We start from the raw sequence: 22037 nt of genomic DNA, 5'->3' as shown, positions 1-22037 counted from the left end.
AAGCTGCTGTGGCCAGAGAGACGGCCTATTCACTACACTAAACAGGAGCTGGTAATCAGCACCATGGCCAGTACACAGCAGGGGTAAAAGCCGGCTACATTTACTGCTTTTATATGGATTTTGTATTAAGAACTTAGCGGCCTTCCATCCGCCAACATGAAACCATTTTCACCTACTATAGTATTCCCTTTTATTTTTAATTTTCTTCCTTTTTCTTAAAAAAAAGACACTTCTTGTATGCTTTTGTACAACACCTTTCGCTCCAGGACATACTTGGAACGTAGAGAAAGCCTATTCATAAGAGTGAAGTTTAGCCAGCTTTGGATCTGGGATAGCACACTCAACCTTAAGAACAGCTAACTTGTATTATGTTATGATTTGGCCAAGTAAGAGATACGATGGCCAAAATATTAGTTGAATATGCCCTTAGTTGTACCTGGAACATTGATCCACAAACCCAGTTCATAAGGAGCCTACATGTGCAGAAGTCTTGCTAATCCCTGAGTTACTGTTCGATTTCTTTGAAGCCAGAATGGAAATGTTTTATATTTCATTTGGTTTGAAGGCTGGAAACTACACCTTTTCTTGGTTTTTTAGATTCATGCGTTTGTAGATGCCATGATTCGCTGCCATCAAGTTCATCAAACACGCATGCAGTGACATAACATTACATGATCGCGTTTCGATGGATCGGTTTTGAACGGCACTGGGACCGATTAGCAGGGCGTGTTTGTTTATACAAATATCCGTCAATATTTAGACAATTCTTTTCATTGATGGCATGTTAATGTTTATGAAAGACACTTTAGCAAACCTTTGTGTATGGATGCACATACAGCCCATAAATGCCCGTGAATGGGTTATATCTCTGTGACTGAAAAAACTTAAAATAGAATTCCATATATACGTTTTGGTAAGAAGATTGTTTAGGTGAATATTGTCTCCTTTATAGATTTACCGTGTTTTTGTGACAGATGAAACGGCATTCCTTATTCCTTAAGAACATCCAGACACTGACCACTATGTTTAACTAGTTTTATACTTGTTAATAGCTTTCATTGCTCTTTAATTGCCAATATAATGTATAAAATGAGAGCTGCATTGTTTTGCATCACGGTGTTGCCCATCACATTCCAGAAATAAACCCAGCTTGGAGATAATGGACTCTTTTATACATTGAATGTGATTAACACATCTTGGCCCAAATGGTCATTGTTTAAAATATATTCTGTATTTTAATATTGTTCTATCATTAATCATTATAAAAGCTGATGTCGGCGTACATGTCGCATTCTGTTGGCAGGACGCTCCAGCCTCTTGGAAAGTTCTGAGCCCTTTAACTCTTCTGTCCTTGCGGATAAAATCACCACTTGTCATCTTCTTTTAAAAGCAGACACCTTGAACACAAAAAAAGGGAAAAGTACCAATGACATTGGGTGATTTTCAGCACTGGGGAACACAGTATGTTTTATATAGACTACTACGCATGGCGGTAAAATATCTCATCCCTCCCCCAAACATAATCCACGTCTCCCAGTGTTTCCCTTATGTTTTATTTTTCCTCCTCAGCTGGCTCTTTGTTTTTATTATCGAGATCGTTTCATGGGTGTTTTACTGGGCTGGTTTGTGGGATCAGAACTGCAAAGTCATAAACGCAGAACCTGCAGCTGCTGACTTTTCTCTTTTAAGCCTAATCCTGCCGCTACCATTCTGTTAAAGTGCAGTACTAAGGCTTTACTGCCTTTATAGTCCTGTTTGACACACGAGCTGCTGCAAATGGGGTATTTTTTAATTTCGTTTTTTTTTATGATACCTTTCCTGGAAACATATTTTCTACAGGATCGCCTTGGCATGTGGGAAACCGCGCACCAAAAATCAATGTAAATGCTTGCATTGTATCCCAATATCGTAGTACTGTAAACAAATGGTAACCCAAACCCAATGAGGTATCTATACTTTGTTCTAGCGACGTGTGCTTCTTGCTTTCCTATACGATTGAAACTGTTATTTTGATTTCAATAAGTGGTAATGTCGTCATTTTTCCTAAATATTACTTGTTTCTGTATGTAACTGAAATATCCGCAAATTCGGATTACCGGTATAAAAGTAAATCTGTTAGTGACCCCCCTCATCTGTATACCGTGGAAGCAGCAATCTTAATCGTATCTGATTTATCCACACTAAGATATCTCACCCATTAAGTTGATTATTGTTGGTTATTTACTCGCCTTTGTTTGGGTAAGGAGACCGGAGAGAGCTGTGGACAGGAAAACGGTGGTTCTGCCACTGATCTTCGCTTCCATAGAGTAAGGTAACCACTTATTCTTAAACCAAATATCTCCAAAACGGATTTTAGTATTACTGTGCGGTTAGTTGTGCCACAAGGTGTAATAACTTCTTGTTTGTTGGGCTACAAATGTATAGTATATAGGTGTCTTAGAGAGGATGATATGGATTGTAGTCCAGGCATATTTGATTGCTGCTGTCATGTATGTTGTGTCCACTATATCTTAATCTCAAATTATCTATGAGCGTTAAAATAAATTGAAGTGCTGGATATTTTTGTTGTGGTCTCCATACTTTTTCTAGAGGAGATTCTTGGGGCCTGTGAGGATTAAAGATATGGAGGGTAAGCATTGCTGGTATTCTCTAGCGCCAATAAAAAATAATGTATTTTAAGCTTGCAAGAGCCAAGCCCTTTTCTCCTTCTGTAGCCGTACGCTTTGTGTTAATGTCATTGTGGTTTTTGGTGGTGTTAGTTTTCGCTCTCCCATATTGTAATAGAGCTACAGAATCTGCTTCTTCTCGATCAATGTAATACTTCCTATAAAGACGGAATGATGTTCATTTGCCGGTTTTTGTAATGTTGCCCCACAGAAGGAAAAAGCTTGTTGTTTAATTTTCTTTCCAGAAACGTTTCATCTATGTTAGCAAAATTGTTTCATGTCAATTATTGCCAAATTAGTATTGGATTAGGGTTTTTTCTTTTGTTTTTGATGTGTTTGTGGAAACAAACATGTCGGAGCATGTTATGCGTGGTTAGGCTTTGACACCTTTTGTCAAACAGAGGTCTCGATATGAGCTGTTAACTTCAATGTCAGAGTCTGTGGAAAGTTAACATAATGAAATATTTTTATTCTTAATTGGTAGAGCCATCCCTTATTTTTAGCTCCTGTTGGGTTTGGAGGCGTTGTTGGTGGAATTGATTGATTGAAAGAAGCGTGCATGCACAAACTCGCTTGTCACTAAAGGTTATTTCTTTTCTTTTTCCCAAATGAGATGATTCAGAATGGATTTCCATTCAGATTCCATATAATGCATGGTTTTACCTATCCATTTTTTTTTTTATGCTTAAGCGTTTTGACTTTGTAGGCAAACTTCCCTTATAATACAAAATACTTAAATTTCAGTTACAAGGCTTTGTCAGTTTGTCATTGGCGTTTCTATACATAAACCATCTTTAGCCACCAACTTTTTATTTTTTTATTTTTTTGTAGGCCTACTAGCCTTTAAAATATGGCTCATACCTTCTTGGTTCCATTCAGGAACCCAAGCACCAGCCCTATAAACAGACATTATGGCCAGGCATATGTCTTCCCTGACCAACTAATGCGTCTGATGCCGCAGTTTAACTAGTTTACCGCCTTTAGGCTTGTTGGATAGTGATACATGCAATATCATAGTCGGCTACTCTTCTTTTTTTTTTTTTTTTTTTTTTTTTAACAAGGTAATATCTAAAAATTTCCACTGAATACAGTATAGTAACAGAGTAACGGCTGAGAATGTGACCATTAGGTGGACTTCGTGCTCTTTGGAGGACTGTTTATGTCACATTCTTGTTTTGATGAGAACCATCTTATATTTAAAACAAAGTATGTTGGTGATTTTAGTTCTTTTATAAAACACACAAAGTGGAGCATAGATGTTCAGTTACCATGAATGTTCCTGGATTATTACATAAGTTTAATAGCGTTTTGTGCCCACTGATCTGAAACTGATAATAAAAGGCCTTGCGGGCAGTAATCAGCGGTGTTTCTTTCCACTCTGATTGTGTTTCTGATACTGCTGTAGACATCGTGGGCCAGCCAAAATTTTACAATCTTTGATTTCAAGTGTTACAGGAATATAACAAGCTTTGCTGAACTCTAAACAATACAAAACTAAAACTGGAAAATAGAAAGCATATATGAATTTTAAAATACAGTGATTAAAGGGTTTATGTAGCTATGTAAATTAATTGCAGCTTTTTGGTTTTCTTATGCGTTGGACTGCAGAATGAAATGAAAACGTCTGTATTAAAGTATGAATGCCAAATCATCACTGAACATTCTAAAGGAGTTAATGAGGAAAGTTCTCGGCAGTTCACGTATTTGGACTACAAACGCATGCTTATCCTGTAGTCACTTCTTTTTTCCATTTTAAATCTTTGGATTGAAGAAAGCCAAGGCAGAGAGTGGTTGTCCATATTCAACTATAACCTTTTGATGGATGTAGCCATATTTTGACTCCTCTAATGTCTATAGACTACAACTCCCATGGTCCATGTATGTTCATCATTATTTCAGTGAACTGTTCCGAGTTTTTTGGTTTTCTTTTTCTACTTCCTGCAAGGTGTACTTACGAGACAGAATTGCAAGGAAACTATGCATGAAAAAAGTATGCAAAGTCAGCTCAAAGAAGCTGGACACCAACCACAGAAAAGGGCTTTTATGACATTATCTGCTAGTTTAGCTAGGGCAGTTGTCCTGCTCATGTCAACTTTGTGTTTTTCTGTGGATAAACTCTTAAACGTATCCCTTTTGCTCAGCACCTACACTGTACCTGGAGCAAAAGGCCTCTTTCAGCACAATTGGTTTTCGGCCACCTTCAAAAAAAATAACTGAGAACGCATTTTGAATTTGGATTAAGTTGTAGGTTGGGGAAATTTGCAACATGCGATACCACCAGAAAAAAACACCTAAGAAACAGAAATGTATACTGGATACTGAAATGTATACGAGGGGAGAGCAGAGGTAACGCAGACCAATACCTCCATCCACCTGGAGAGGAGAGAAGACCTAAGCCGTTTTCATGCGCTTCCCCATGCTAACTTCTATGTTACTGAATGTGTTGAGTAAAGAAAGATGACGATGTGTAATGGGTGGTACTTGACAGTTACAGAATTTTAGAGCCCTTGCTCACTTAAACTATATTTACGTGGCCAAGCTGCATCAAGTAGACCACTGACCACCCGGCCTAATCTTTTGTACTAGGGATTATAAGCAATAAATATTGGATATATAAGCACTGATATGTCCCCAGATATTGAATGTGACATTAACAATATTTAAGATGATGTTTCATTCAACAAGAAGATGACTCTAAGATTTTTGCAGGGGGCCTTAAGCACAGGTATATTAAAAAAATCTTTTAGTTGAACAGTCTCAAACTAAAGGATATTGGAGATGCGCACAGTAAGTAGAAAGTCATCTGCATAACCTTGTACATTTTTGTTGGACTCCTGCCAATTGTAATCCGTTATGTAGAGCTTGTTCCTGTTCGCATTTGGAATAATTTTAATGGTAATGACGACTTTAATATGAATTGCCTTTATTATGTTTACCTAAATGTGCCTACACTCTGTGTCTATTTTGGATTCTAATGTATTTGGTGTCTACACAAAGCCTGCCGATGCTTCTGAACCCTCACCACATCCGGTTTCCATCAAACTACTTCTTGCTCTTTGGTTTGGTTATTTTTGCATTTGGTTATTGTTGCATTAGGCGGTTGATGTAGTACTAAGTAGGGAACTTGTTAGTTAAATTTTCGCATTAATATTTCCTTTCTCTGTCACCTTTTTTTCTTAAATTAGACCATTCTCTTATTGCTGTGGCTATAACACTTGATCTGAATTATAACCTATACAGTTCCCGTGTTACGTTATTGAGTGCTCTGTAGAGTGCCACATAATGTTTCTCTTTATGAATTTCAAGCACCACTTAATTTAACATTCTACTAAAATATAATTGCGTTCTATAAAGCAAATGATCTATTAGTATGTATGAGCTCACATTTAATTTCCACATTTGTCAAATATGCTTAATTTGTGCCCTTATACTTTGATTTAATTCTTTTTAACAAAAACACATGTTTTTTGTCATTTGATATGTTTGTGCAGTGCAGACTGTTTCTAATGGCATGACTGTAATGCTTCCCATCTGTACGATGATGAGGGTAAACCGAGAGATAACATAGCAAAAAGTTCTGACAGCAAGTCAACCTTTACCGTTGTCGTGGTAAGATAAGTACGTTGATTTTAATAAGCCTAATTTTATTATCGCTAAATATAAATCTAGTTGAATCTAATGAAAGTAAATTAAATGAATAAAAACTTTACTTTTATAGAGTCTCTTTGTAGCTATGCAAAGTGTTCTTAAGGCAAATCTGTTTACTTTTTTCCAAACCTACTTTATACGCAAAAAAAAGTCTTTACTGATAAATATAAGCACTGTTTTAATGCAGACCCTACCTTATTTGTATGCAATGAAAAAAGGTCTTGCATTTGTTATTCAGGCCCAGAATGTTGTCTCTGTCCTCTCAAGTTGCTGATTGCTGTTGAGTGGTTTAGACCGGGAAAGAGAAAACATTATAACAGGGAATAGGCTACTATAGGCTGTCATCAGTCTTGTCTTCCTTACCCTTAAGATAAGTATTCACCAACAAAATGTACAAGTTTTTAGTCATTTTTACAAACTAAGCAGTGACTGCAACAGATCAATTTGAACTTTGTTTTTTCTTACTGTGTAACAGCGTAGGGTGCCTATACTGCCCAGCTTTGATGATCTGCAATGCCTACAAGTATTTTCCAATCTTATCAAATGTTAAATGGACTGTTTTAGCAATTAGGTCAGTTTTTTCTGACATGGGCCATGTCATCAGAAATGTATAATAGGTGTGTGGGGCACACATTTTTTCATTGAGAGAAAATATAAAGCATGACTCATTATATAGTTAGCCATGCACAGATGCTGGTACAGCTTGACTCTTTTAAATGGTAAGCAAGGCACATACGCTGCTGCTTCATCACTGTCTCCTTCTTCTTGTTCTTTTGTCATTTTTTTTTTTTAATTATCTCTCTTTATCCGCTTCTCAATGTATCGGGTCTCCCAGGGCACTTCTGCAAAAGGGTGGAGCTTCTGGGGCACGTCAAGGGATGGGGGAGTGGCTGTCCATGAGGCTCCACCCCTTTGCAGAGGTACTCTATGGGCCAGAATCCCAGAAAATGGGCAGATGCACCAAAAGTGGAATTTATACATGAATAGTTTATATAAGATTGCCTGGAATAACTACCAAGTCCCAGTCCATCCTTGAGAATATTTAATTTTACATTTCAAAAAGGACAGGAATGACTAACCGGCTCTGGAAAATGACCAGTGTGCCATAGTCTAGGTCTGTTATTAAGCCATGTTTAGCTTTTATAATTCTTATTATTTTGTTATATTGCTCCATGGCTTTCCTTTGAAGTTTATGTTGTGATGCAAACTATACTATACACAGATATGCCAACATATTAGTTGTAGTCGTTTCTTGTGAACGTTTTATAATTTGTTCAAAACAGATGTGTATAATGTTAACATCCAACATTAGATGAAAACTGGCAACCTCCTCACACTCGCCCTGCATGACATTTCACATTCAGAGTATCTCACAGCCGTGTATTAAAGACTAAATTTTCAGGAAGAGCATTTTATATGTATATGCTTTATGTATCAAATGTCCTATATGTCATCTTAACTGATAACCGAGTGCTTAAATATAGCACAAACCTCATACCGTGCATTATTGACATGCATACATTGTTCTGTCGGGGCCTAGAATAGAGCATGGTATAGTTAGCATGGAGTCTACAGCGTGATGATGGTTAATGCGGATATGGTTGCTGTCTGTGCGTTGGTTACACAACTTTGAAGACAAGATATTAATTTCAATTTTTTATGAGGGCTGTGATATTTATGTACACAGCTATTGAAAATGTGTATTGTCTCATCTGTCTACTGCTTTTATTGTACATGGTTTATTGTGTGCTAATGCATGTTTGGTACAGAAGGATAATATACTGTAAATTGCATGAGCACATTCCTGTGGATTTTTTTCTAACTCCCTTTTAATTTGTATGTACATAAAAATGGCCAATATTGTGTTATTTGGCGTACATGTTTTACTAACTGCGTAGCTTGTTTTATCTCTAGTGTATGTCACAAGTATGTTGTCTAACATACTTTTGTAATAGTGTTTGTCCATTAATGGGAATTAGCAAGAGAGTTGCAGTTCCATCTCACAAACTTCTCCTTTCATTATGAAGGACCAAACACCATTGGACTTCTTCTCATAGAACAGCTTGGATGGACCTTTATAAATCCATAAACGTTTCTGGAAGCCCCCTCATAGTTTTCTAACTATTTATTATTGTGGAGAATCCAGCCAACTGAAACCAAAACTGTCCTCTTACAGACTTGTCTGCAACTTCACTTACCTGAATAAGGCTCAAAATTTTAATGTGCTCCAATTCTTTATTACCGTATATTTTGTGAAGTTGGGGAATTCAAATGTTCGGTGAATACACCCCCAGAGATGGAACATAAGTACCCTACCAAAGCTAGATTAACCTTTTAACGTATTAAATTGGAGATTTTAGTGCAGGTTTTTAAGTGATCTTAATGGTTGTGCCAGACAATGCGGCAGAGAAGGTAGGGAAAAGATTAGAAAGCGTGAGAGACGGTGTCAATGTAAATGGGGACCCATGAATTTCGGACTACATCTTTCTTCATTTTAGTCTGATTTGTGGGAGAACTGGCCTAGTTTTATGGGACTTTGTACAAATCACCGAATTTACTAGAATTCTGTAAACGCATACAAATCCGAATGCACAAGTCTAATAGCTTGCTACTGTTACCTATATTACCCATTATGTGCATTATTTGACAGAAACACAGGGTGGAATGGTGGTCTTTCAAAACACGATAAAATGCTTATATGTTACTGATGACTGTTCAAATTAAAGACAACCAGTCCAGACGTTTGCCCTATGAACACAAAACTGAAGGGCATCGGGACAACATAATGTAGAGTTGAGAAAATGTAAGTTGTGTATTTTTTTCCACCCCTAACACAGGGCACATACCGACAGTTCACATTGCATTTTCTTTTAAAAACAGAATACCAGTACCTTATTTAAAATGTCCATTTCTGTTATTTGTGGAAAGCAAAATCATCTGCTTTATTGTATTGAGCTTCAGAAGGAAGGAGACCTTGCTGGACCTTTTTTGGTGTTATTATTAAACTATATGAATACAGGCACAGCCAAATGTCTAAACACAAGATGGGTCAATACTTTCTTGACATCTCTGTTAAAAAGTAATTAAATGGCATGTACTGGTGTGACATTGTGTGCTGATTTGTGATTATCCCGCCACAATCTGTGCTGCCTTTTATTGGCAGGTTTTGAGGCCAGTACCCCACATTGAGTGATTCCATTTCGTCTTTGTTAATGTTATGGGCCATAAATGAGCTGTGACAGCTAGTGTTTAGTGGGACTTTAACAAAAAGAGAAATTTTAGCTTGGGTTTAATATAGCCAAGTGTGTGCTCCTGAACACATACATACATACATACATACATACATACATACATAATCACCAGAATGGCTAAAATATCGCTTTTTGCTTGGAAGCGTTTTTATTTTTCACAGAACAAAATGTTTTAAGCAAGTGCATAGTAAATGCCACCGAAGTATCACATGGTTACAGGGGCCACCCCTGTGTCTGTAGCTGAAATGGGGACTCCCATCAATTTTTATTCAATTAAGATTTAAAAAATATATTATGCTATTGTGTTCTAGCTCTGTTATCTTAGCCCAATCTACTAAACAAACACTCCTTATCATAATGTGTGGGTTGTGTTAGTGTAAATAACTGTTGGCGTGTGTAAGTATGATAGCGTGTGTGTATGTCAGTATGGTACTGTTGTTAGAGTCAGTATGTATATAAAGGGTTAGTCAGTGTGTATATTATATATAAAACACACGCTGACTAACACAATATACCGTATTTGCTCCATTATAAGACGACCCCCTAAAATCTGAATATTAATTTAGGAAAAAAAGAGCCTGATTATAAGACGACCCTATAGGGAAAAAAGTTTTACCAGTAAATATTGATTCATGTAAACAATTTTTTCATATTGAATAAAAGCTATGATTGAGTAAAATATTTTTTGTTTCATGTCCTTTAATTTGCCAATCTGCCCCCGAGTTATGCACATATGCCCCCAGAAATGCCTTATACCCCCTATATGCCACTCTGCCTCCCTGATATGCTTTTTACCCTCCTGTATGCCACTCTGCCCATTATATGCCTTTTAACCCCCTATATGCCACTCTGGGGGGTTAAAAGGCATATCATGAGACAGAGTGGAATATAGGGGGTATAAGGCATTCCTAGAGGCAGAGTGGCATATAGGAGGACACTTAGACACCCATATACTAATTTACCCACTTACCCACCAAGACACTTACATACCCACTGTGACACACATACCCAGACACTAATATACCCACTCAGACACACTTCCAAACCAAGACTCAAGCACTCAAGCAACTAAAGCACTCACCGCGATGGCTCAGCAGGCGCTTAGTATACTGCGGCTCCCACGGCATTACAGCATGACGCGGTGTGACCCCGCTAGGCCCCGCCTCCTCAAAAAAATGAAAGCGGTAAATCTACCGGATCCGCCTTCGACTTTGGGACGGCACAGTGCCGCCCGGGTCCCACAGGGTCTTGCTTCAGGAGTGCCGTGTCAAGATCAATGATTTCCCTCAACCGGCTCTGCTCACCGGCAGTGGGCGGGCTATCGCGGCACGGAGGAGGCGTCCCCCATGCTGACAGCACGCTATGCAGGGAAAGGTATGCTGCTGCCCGCGCTTTCACGGCGCTCGCTGATAGACACCCGGTAGCAGCTGAGGTTACCAGACCGGAGGATCCAGATTCCCTGCAGCACTGCAGGGAATCTGGATCTTGGTCTCATAGTCAGACCTCTGTTTGAGGTCTGATTAGAAGACGACCCCGATTACAAGACGAGGGGTATTTTTCAGAGCATTTGCTCTGGGAAAAAAAACTCGTCTTATAATCGAGCAAATACGGTATATGTTATATATGTTATGTATGGCATTGGCATGATTATATCCGCATTAAGTGTTAGTGTATGGGGTTAGCGTCTGTTACTATAAGGTGTTAATGTTTGTGAGCATATGATAGCGTGTGTCTTACTTTATGGTGTTGGCATGAATGGGTGTCAGCTTATGATGTTATCGTCGGTTCGTGTGTCCAGTATGTAGTGCTGGAGCGTCATGGGTGAGCATGCCTGGGAGGGGTGAGGAGAAGCAGGATAAAGATTGTGGGTGTTAAAGCTAGTTTGTGTGTTAATTATAGGGGGGGGGGCTTTGAAGAAATGCTGTGCCCAGATGCCCCTTACCCTCGGCTTGTACCTGTTCTTAGAAGGTGTGCTTAATGCGTAGTGATAGGTGGGACAGCAGAATGGACATGGGGAAGGCTGATGGCAAGGGTATTCTGGCCCCGGCGTTATTCATGTACTGGGCCCCTAAATTTCTGCATTTAGTAGCAGAAATAGGTTACAGGTACAGCGCTACGGAATTTGGTGCTATATAAAACAATAAATAATAATACATGATCAAACCCCACCCAAAGTATGGTATTGGAAATCCATCTCTAAATGGGCTACTCAGAATTAGAAGGGAAGAGTCTCAATGTGTGTAGCCTTATGAGCTTAAAAGAGATAAGCATTTGATTATAAACCTTTAAATAAATAAAGGGGTTTTAAAAAGTATAGGGATATTCCAAAAGAGCATTCATGCTGGGATGAAAGACCATAGTCTAATACTAGATGTTCAGAGCCTCTTCAATGAGAGCCTGTTCTTGAAGTGATCTAGTATGGTGTGGGTATTTAAACATGCATGGGATAGACATAAAGATATAATGAACATGAGGCAAGGGAATAGACCGATTAAGTATACATGGCATAGTGTTTTCATAGGTTTTGTGTTATAAGATCTTGCCTCACCTTTAGGGCTGCAACTATCGATTTATTTTCATAATCGATTAGTTGGCCGATTATTTTTTCGATTAATCGGATAAAAAAAATGAATGTAAATTTTTCATTTATTTAAAATAATTTAATAAACAAATGATGTTAAATACAAACAGCAGAATAAAAAAAAACTTTGATAAAATGCATTTCTTGTCTTTATTTCCCAACCAGCCCCCCCAATTAATGCACATTTGAGCCCACGCTTGCCACGCTGCCTCCCACATATGCCACTCCACGCTGCCTCCCACATATGCCACTCCACGCTGCCTCCCACATATGCCACTCCACGCTGCCTCCCACATATGCCACTCCACGCTGCCTCCCACATATGCCACTCCACGCTGCCTCCCACATATGCCACTCCACGCTGCCTCCCACATATGCCACTCCACGCTGCCTCCCACATATGCCACTCCACGCTGCCTCCCACATATACCTTATATACCGTATATATGCCTTATACCCCCAGATATGTCACTCTGTCCTCCCCAGATATGCCTTATACCTTTATATTTTATAAATAAGTACTGGGTTAATCTTCACTGCCCCCAGGATTTAGATTCCCCTTAGTTTGCCCCCCTCTATCTCTAACTGCACCTTAAGTTAACTTTATTAAATTAACCCTAAACACCACATTAACCATAGCTGCCCCTAAATTAGCCCTAAAGACCCCATTAACAACTGCCTCAAATTAACCCCAAACACCCCATTAACCACAGCTGCTCCTATATTAACCCTAAACACCCCATTAACCATAGCTGCCCCTAAACACCCCATTAACCATAGCTGCCCCTAAACACCCCATTAACCATTGCTGCCCCTAAATTAGCCCTAAACATCCCATTAACCATAACTGCCCCTAAATTAACCCCCACCTCCCCTAACTTTCAGCAGCCCAAATATTAATTTTATACTTAGTTAGATGAGTGTCACAGCCATGTGGTTCTGGCCTTCTGGGAGAAGGAAGGGGGCGGGGCCAGTTGTCACAGTGATTACAGGGAGGGGCTGGTAAGTAGGAGCTGCTGCTGTGAGTCACTGAAACGGATTATATAATGAGGGGTATTTTTCAGAGCGTTTGCTCTGAAAAACCCCTCATTTTATAATCGATAAAAATCGATTCAACTAATCGATAATGAAATTCGTTGGCAACCATTTTCATTATCGATTATCTATTTTATCGATTAGTTGTTGCAGCCCTACTCACCTTTACGTTTGTCGATTCTGGGGTTTGGTGTAGAACACATTTCCTATAAGCCGCTGTTCTTTCCGAGTCTCTCTACTTCGCCAGACTCCTTTATTTCTGGCTCATCAGCTGATGGATTTAGTGCATATTTCTCAAAGAAAATCAATAACATTGTTAGCATACATTTTCCTGCAGCAGAGCTGAAACCTTCATGTGAGCGCCGCATATAGCACTCAGCCATTTACAGAGTCTGGTGTTCCTCCAAGTTTGTAATTACGCTGATTATAAAGTTTCTTCCTGGACTTTGAAATCCCCATGAAAAATGGACATTGCTGGCTGATGGGAGTGGCATCCAACATTCTAATCTTCACCGTCTGATCTTTTGATCGCGGAAATATGTGAAATATTGTTTTGAGGAAAAGGGAATGGATTAGTGGGTAGCACGTTGATTGCTGTTTTCTGTTGCGATGCCAGGTAAGTTAGGTAAGGTCAAGATAAAGAGAGATTGATACGTCAACAGGTTTTATTTCTAGACAAGGTGATTTGCCTGCCAGCCGGTACATGTGTACTTACAACACACGTTACCGACTCACTTTTTTGCATTTCTCTTGCTTTTATAACAGTCAAGCCATTCAATACAGTTTTAATGTGTATGATAGCTGCCTGTCCCCTTAAACATTATTTATTAAACATTTTCCCCATCGTCGGAATTCCACATCAGCATTTGAACTATTTTGCCCACCTCCTAGCTCTTTGGCTTGCAGGAGATGTTTCCTACCTGCTGCCTCGCACAAAGTTTCCCGGGGGGTTTTATGAGACCCCCTACATACATCCACAGAAGTCCTCCCATTGATTTGGTTTTCCCCACAAGTGACTGGCAGGAAAGAAACTGCGACAAGGTGCGGGCAGCAGAAGGGGTGGCGAGCTGGAGCACCTTTTTAAGTGTAAGTGCTTTATTTACCAAAACCAAATGCGTATTTTTATTTATTTATTTTTTCTCTACCCAAGGACTAAAGGGTTTTTAGCACTTTGGACGTCTTGTTTCGAAGCATAATTTCTGCCTCTGTTTAGGTTAACAAGTAAAATATAAAAAAATAAACCTTCCAAAAAATTTTTTTTTTTCTTCATATGAATTTGTACCCTAAACCTAATGGTCCTGCTGTAGCAATTCTCTTTTATAAAAAAAAAAAAAGGCTGCTCGTCACTCTGCTGACTTAAGGATCATTGTGAGGCAGAGAGAACGTCGGCGATTGCTACAATGAGCAGTGCTGACGGCCTTCAGCAGCCATTCTTATACACTATTGGCTGCTGCTCGTCTGCCTGGGTCTCCAGGATGTAATACATTATTAAACCAGAATATAGGTTTGTAGTATGAAATGACAATTGAAGTATGTGGGAAATGCTTATATAAAAATATCTTCACAATAAGAACTTGTTGTACTAGTTATTTACGAGCAACCAGGGGGAATAATCCTGCGGATCCCATGGTGGCTGCTCCAATGTTACACACAGTGTGCTTCTTATGTATATGGTGTTGCTTATTTATATCTGTAAGCATCATTATATGGGTTTGTTTAGTGCGATGAACTATTACATATAGAATTTGGAGACAAGTGACAGATGTTCCTTAAACTCTCTTGGGACCCCATATATGGCATATGTCGGTTTCTTTTTCTGTTTTCCCGCAGAATTGACCATTTATTTCAGAGTTAAGAAAAAAAAAATTGATTACAAACAATAAAATATGTTCTTGAAAGCTTAGTCGTACGTTATAATTGGTGCGGGAAGGTATCATTGTCAGGTGAGTTCAAACGAAATTACTGGGAGAGATCAAAATGTAAGTGGTATGGCTAATAAAATAATAGCAGTCTAGAGGTCTGTGCTTCTTTCATGGATTAGATATGTGATATTTTTCTGGCACAGAGTTCAAACACCTATCCCCTTACTGTTTGTAATTTGACGGCACTCATGCATAGGCTTGTTGACAGCGGTTTACTAGCAGTCTCTTGTGTTGCTGGAAAGGTAGACTTCTACCTTTTTGTCGTCTCTCAGTGGGCTCTCCGCACGCTGGCTTTCAACAGCGTTTTCTTTCTCTTGGCATCTTTTTATACAGCCATTGTTTAGCATTTTAACCTCTTCTGCGGTGGGATTACTCCTAATGTTTGGAAAGCTCTTAGAAGATTAAGCCTTAAAAGAGTATTTATTTCTTCAATTCCTGTTCGTTGAGCTTGAAACATTTTATGGTGGGAGCATTCAAAAAAGATAGAAATTAAAATAAACTGCGAGGATTTAGTAAATACATAATACACTTTAACATCAAGGTGTTTTTAGAGACAGAAATTCTTGGAACACAGCGTTTTGGGTGTTGTTATTAAATTCCAATTATCGGCATTATATTTTTTTTTATTTTTTTATTTTTTTTTTGGTTTCCAAAACGGCTTTTACATAAATGTGAAAAAAGCCAGCAGATTGTAAAACGCCTATAATTTGTGATTACATAGTTTTGTAACAATTTTTTTCAGTATAATTGTTGCTTAACCCTGTTTTATTGACTTTACATGTGTATAGAGAAACGTTTATATATGATCACCGAAATGCTGATTTATTAGTAACTTATGCGTTAGCATTGGCTATTCGTGAATTATTCGTAAGTTTGAAAGCACATGTACTGTAGGATGAGACTAATGGGAAAGAATATGTAAAGACAATACTTTTCTATTTTTTTGTTTTTTTACATTTATTTTTAAGCACTTCTAAAGAGCAGTGTTAGTCCAGCCGCATCAGCGATTTGCTCCGATTTCTTCTCCTCCTAATCAAATACTACTTTGTGGAATACATAAAAAGCTCGGGACATATTCCCAGGAGTTTATTATCATCATTCCTTTTGGCGTATATCTTACAACCCTAAATCTGGAAAGTTATTCAAGCCCTGGTTTAGAAAGTTATTCAAGCCTAACTTTGGAAAGTTATTCTCAGAATTTATTAAAGCTATTTATCAAATTATGAAACTTCAAAGAAAGATATTTTATACATTGGGGTTGAAGCTTTCTCCTTGTGTCTGTGTTTTATATATAGGAAGTTCAGCTGTGTACTGCATGGAAAATATAATTACTTTGAACAAATAAGGTTCCTATAGGACAGACCTCGGATCAGTAGTGTAAAGATTACCATATAAAAATAATCAGTCCAGACATTTCGGTGTTATGGTGGCTGTTTGATACTCATTAAGACACCTAATTGAAGTATGTCAAGTGCTTCATTTTCTCAGTGAAATTTATTATATATTTTTTTTTTATAGTGCTGGATTTCAAGTCCATGCTATGCCTCTGTTCAGATGTGATTTCCTGTTTGCTAAACATATAAACAATTTATGTTCATCAGCATCACCCAGCACAGTCTCGCATGAATGTTTTTGTTTTTTATATATATATTTTGGGGTGCTAAAACTATAACTTTATATCCAAGTCTTTTTGCTTCATAATTCAAGTGACGGGGTATGAGATGCTGAAGGACTTTTTCTTTGCATTTTATTGAACGTTTGTTTTTTGTATTCATTATTGTTCCATATTATATTTTTTACTTTTTTGAACTACTCTTATCAGAGAACAGTAAAATGTGACTAGAGATTTTCTGAACACCTTTATTGACCCCCAAGTAGGTCTTAAAAAAAAAAACAAAAAAAAAAACACCCCTAAATATTTTGTCCTAGTTGACTTCATTGGGGTTCAATTATGGATTTTCTTTTCCAGTTTCCTCAGAAAAAAAAAATCGAGGCGTCTGAGCTAAAAGGGCATATTCTTTAGATCCAAGCATGCCACAATCCTTAGGAGCTCAAATTTCAAGTAACTAAATCTGCATCAAAATCCAGAATGGGTGCAAACAGCAGACTGACATTAAAACGGGAAGCTTTTCACATCTATACTTTCTAGATACTTGCACAGTGCCGAAACTGTGAATTACTTAGTTTTTGTAATTCTCCTTGTGTCTTTTCCTGCTCCATGTGAAGCATGTGCTCAAAGAACCAGCTTGATTTAAATAGTGCTGTATTTTTTTTATCATAATATGATACAACCTATAAAAATCAATAGGCTTGTTCTTTCACATACCAAGAAATTACTGAATTATTTGTTATAGTAGCTATTACCGTCCATCGCGCAGACCTTCCCCGGCTGTCAGATGTTAGGTAAGGTCAAGATAAAGAGCTCTGACAGTCGGTGAAGATCTGCGCGATGGACGCAGACAACCCCCGCTGCTAGCCACGCCTCCTTCCTGCTGCAGTGGAAGTTGTCTGCGTGAATCACGTAGACATCTACACGCTGCCCCAGCTACACACCGGGGACTCGGAAGTACCGGTAAGTGGGGCGGGGGGGGAGGGGAGACAGGAGGATCCAGGTCCCCTGCAGCTGCGGGGGATCTGGATCTTAGTCGTCTCATAGTCAGACCTATTTGAGGTCTGATTATAAGACGACCCCGATTATAAGACGAGGGGTATTTTTCAGAGGATTTGCTCTGAAAAAAACCTCGTCTTATAATCGAGCAAATACGGTAATATATACCCTGTCAACCGTTTTATTTGTTACCAATAGTTAATACATAATCCATTTTGTCATTTACTTGAGTATCTAGTGCCATCGTGCATCTTTTGTACTGCATACCAATTGTATGGGAAGTGTTGTAATTTATCTTCCAATGAAGAGTACATTCATTCTAAATTTAGTTAATACATCATGGCAGCTTACATCACATACAGTAACCTTTGTCTGAGTTCCTCAAGGCAGATTAATTAGTACAGTAAGATGTGCTGTGCTGTGTGTTCACATCGTGTTCTATTAAATGGTTATGAGTGTAACTCATTAAAAATGTTTAAGACTCTGGCAAGGCAGATGAGTTAGCTGAGCTGAAACAGGTTGTCTTAAATGATGGTTAATTTGCGTACACCTCTGTACCCCAGTGACACGAAACGTCCCTAGAAAGGCTCTTTGATTTGGCATGTAATGGAAATTCTTCAGACTATAACATGTCTGTGAAAACAACTGCTCCAGCCTATGGTAAGGGAGTGCTAAGCACTTGTCTTTTCACTGACTGTACTAATTACCAGCCATTACCTGTGAAGATATGCTTTGCAGTTTTAACAGACTGTAAAATTATAATATGTCTGTACCATAGATTTAACTTCTAAGACGTTGCTAAGTAGGGAACAAATACTGGAGATTCTTTTAAAGCCGATTGTCACAAAAAGTAAAAACCACGTATGTTTTGTTTACTCTTTAATTTTCAGTGTTTTCGGCAGTCGTGAGTGGCGACGCTGTACCTGATTTTGTATGGTCGGTTATGCAGAGTGGTGGTGTCTGTCCTTGATTTCGAGATGGATGGTCTTGACAGTTTTAATTATTATAATGGGGTAGAAAATGCCCCTTTGTATGCCACGGGCATACGAATGAAGTAAAATTGTAACATCGGATAAGGGGTTTGTGATAAAGGGGAAAAAAAGAAAAGATTCTTTTACTTGTTAATTATAGATGAGCTCTTTTAAGAGGACACTTCCTAAAGAGATGTCCCTCTTCTTTAGGAGCTCAGATTTTGCTGGTTACATATTGTGTAAACTTCTAATTGCTGTTTTCTGTTATATTGAGTTACACAAGTAGCCATTAAAGGGCCAATGGATACCGCCATGTAAGTCCAAGGACAAGGTGGAGTCTTTAGTGGAAGCTGATGCCCATTTATTGGGTCAATATAGAAAAATATATAGTCGCATAAGCTTTCAGGACCTTGGCGGTCTTTTCTGATGGAAAAAAAAAAGCAGCAGAGACCACTCGGGTCCCATGTGCTTATGCAGCTTTAAACATGGTATGGCACCCTTAAAATTGTATATGTGTGTGTATATATGTATATAAAGGGGCTGGGTTTAACACATATGGGAGGGGCTAACCAGACTTTACTGGGTTGGGGAGTAGGCATGAGCAAGCCCCCTTCCCTTATCGAAGAAACTGAACTGGAGATGCAGGGCTTCATCAGGAGGCTCCGGGTCGAACCCAGAAAGTTCCTGGGTATGGCTATATCTTAAATAGAAAGTTAAATACTGATTTACAACTGTGAATCCCATGACCCAAACCCTTGTTTAACTGGCGTGAGGGAACATTGTATGCAATTTTTCTTGGCACATCTCCTTCCCGACTCTATAGGCTGATGATTTTGAAGGGCTGACTTTTGGTGCCCTCCTGTCTAGCTCGTTTGTAATTGTTAAATGACTAGGTGTGAAACATCATCTGCTTGTTTGTAATCAACTAATTTGGTCACGTATAAAGTAGTCCTATAAATTCCAGAGCTTGGTACAAAAAGTAGCAAATGCTCACTCAAACATTTAACAGATGGAGTGTTACAGAGTATACTGGAAGGGGGACTGCATGCAACATTTATCTTCCTTTGGTATCACTAGGCACTTGGTTTAAAGGGTCTTCTACACCAAAAAACAAAACCAATGATCAACACATATAAAAGTACTAAGTACTTTAAGATGGATTTTTTTTCTTACCTGGAAAATAACCCTACTCTCAAAACTATCCCTGCCCATGCAGCCCTTCATCTTGTCTTGTTCCTTCTAAATCTCCTAATAGATTATAAGGTCACAAGAGCAGGGCCCTCTTTTTCCCCTAGTACCAGTATGTAATTATCAATTTTTTATTCTCCACTCATAATGGCACTACAGAACCTCCTGGTGTTCTATAAATACAAATTAAATCATTATAAATGTAAGCCTGTTACATGGTTACTACAATGACACCAGTTTCTATCCTTTTAAAGGACCTACAGGACACAAAGGTACTTTAAGTTAAAATATTTTTACCATTCAAGCACATACAGTAAAAAGGTGTCCACTATCATGCATTCACATGTTCTTTGGCAGTGGTACATTTCTTGAGATGAAAGCAAGACAAAACTCCTTAACTGTGTCTCATGCCTTCCCGGGCCCTTGAGGACTGGAACAAATGATTAGAAGTCAGCCCAAAGAATGCCTTTTTGGCTTACTAATCTTTCTTTCATTCTTTTCCAAATGAGGCAATCTGTACGGAAACTGAGTGACATATCGGAGATCCACAGCATACCTAGAGATAAATAAATAGATAGCAAACTTCAATGAATTCTACACATGGTATCCTTTCATGAATTACAGATGGCTGCATTGACAGCTAGAGCCACATGAAAGAAAATTAGACATTTTCTTATTAACGTAATCTTTCTTTGTTGCAATATCTACGCAGAAGATATTTCAAATAAAAGCTGGTTAGAAAGAAAAAGAAAAGCAAAAAAATCTTCTTTCCCCAATTGATCTTATATACTGTAATATGCATTGGGGTTATCTCATCTACCTTAGAGACAAGGTATGTTATTTTTCTGTTTGAGCTTCATCCGCTCAAATAAACCGGGAACTTTAACTCCTGCGTTCTTCAATGATTCTCCAAGACCAAGCAGAACTACCAATAGTGACTGTTTTACTATAACTCTGGTTAGGCTAGTCATTGCAGTTAACAGCAATGGGGAACTGGTAATGAGCGGGACATCTATTTAACGTGTATGATTCTATAATAAAGTAACAACTGCAACTACAAATTCCAAGTAAGGCCTGAAGTAAATTGTAACGGGTTCACCAAGAGAGCTGTAGTAACTCCCAGAGATCACCCAAATGTATCCTCCTGTTGTCCCCGGAATCACTTCCAGCACCAGCCAGCATGCGCACCTTGGAACGCTGCTATGTGTACCCAATAAGTAGACGTGGCGGGTGAGCTTAATTATGCTTTGGCCAATTCATATAACCAAAACCTCTCATTTATATTATGTTTATATATTTGTTGCCAACTTTATTAGGGTGAGAAGCGCAGACAGTATTTTGTTTTTTTGTATACAATAAGTAGACACAACTACCTTGAAGTGAGTACAGCAGGAATGAACAGTTATTGATGTAAAACATGGACTCATATAGCCACAGAACTTAATTAACAAATTAAAATTGATAAACAGGTACATGTAGACAACCCAACCTGTAATGCCCTTTAGCTACTGAATAGCCCCCTGGTAGCAATCCTGTTATGGGATTAGTTTACACAATAGAGTTCCTGCCTGTTTGGCAGCCAGGTTGGAGCCATCTCTGAGTACTTTGGGGCCCTGTATGACAGGCCATTCTGTCACATAAATGATAAGCTTTATCCAAGGAAGAAGCACACAAAAACCAAAACACGCATGTATACTGGACAAGATCCTATTGTGTGTCATATGTCTTATATATATGTCCGGTCACCACACGTAAAAGCAGAAAACACTGGGACAGTGCATTCACAGCTCCATATAACATGAGCATGGTGGGGTCCAAAGTAGAGGTCACCCATTCCTCAGAGATGCATTCTGCTTTCCTACTCCATCAGGTTTTACATGTACCTCATTCCAATTAACACCCAATAGAAAAAATAAAGGTTGTCCCTTATACATAGTTTATAGTATCAACCAAGACAGAATTGGTGAAGGTGATAACAATCGGGCATTAGCGTGTATGTTAAAAGGAGTTACTCTCAACTTATTAAGAGCAATTGTGTAAACCGTATGGCAAGCTTTTCCATCGTTCTAAAAAGGGAGCATTTCCTACAAGCCAATAAGTAGCAGCAAATGTTAGATCACAGAGGAGGAGGGCAGCTGCTGCAGCATGGCTGCAACTTCTATGTCAG

The 22037-nt window shown here is 38.5% G+C and overlaps 1 protein-coding gene across 1 annotated transcript in view; it reads left to right on the top strand.

Annotated features, from left to right (window-relative positions):
• LOC149288952 (calcium uptake protein 2, mitochondrial-like) overlaps positions 1 to 22037 on the top strand; it is a 127697-nt gene that overhangs the window by 919 nt on the left and 104741 nt on the right. The window lies entirely within an intron of this gene.

The sequence above is a fragment of the Sceloporus occidentalis genome, unplaced genomic scaffold, assembly GCF_023333645.1.
Source record: "Sceloporus occidentalis isolate IW3139 unplaced genomic scaffold, rSceOcc1.0.p SCAF_49, whole genome shotgun sequence".
Taxonomy (NCBI): Eukaryota; Metazoa; Chordata; class Lepidosauria; order Squamata; family Phrynosomatidae; genus Sceloporus; species Sceloporus occidentalis.
This window is presented reverse-complemented; position numbering and strand designations above follow the sequence as displayed.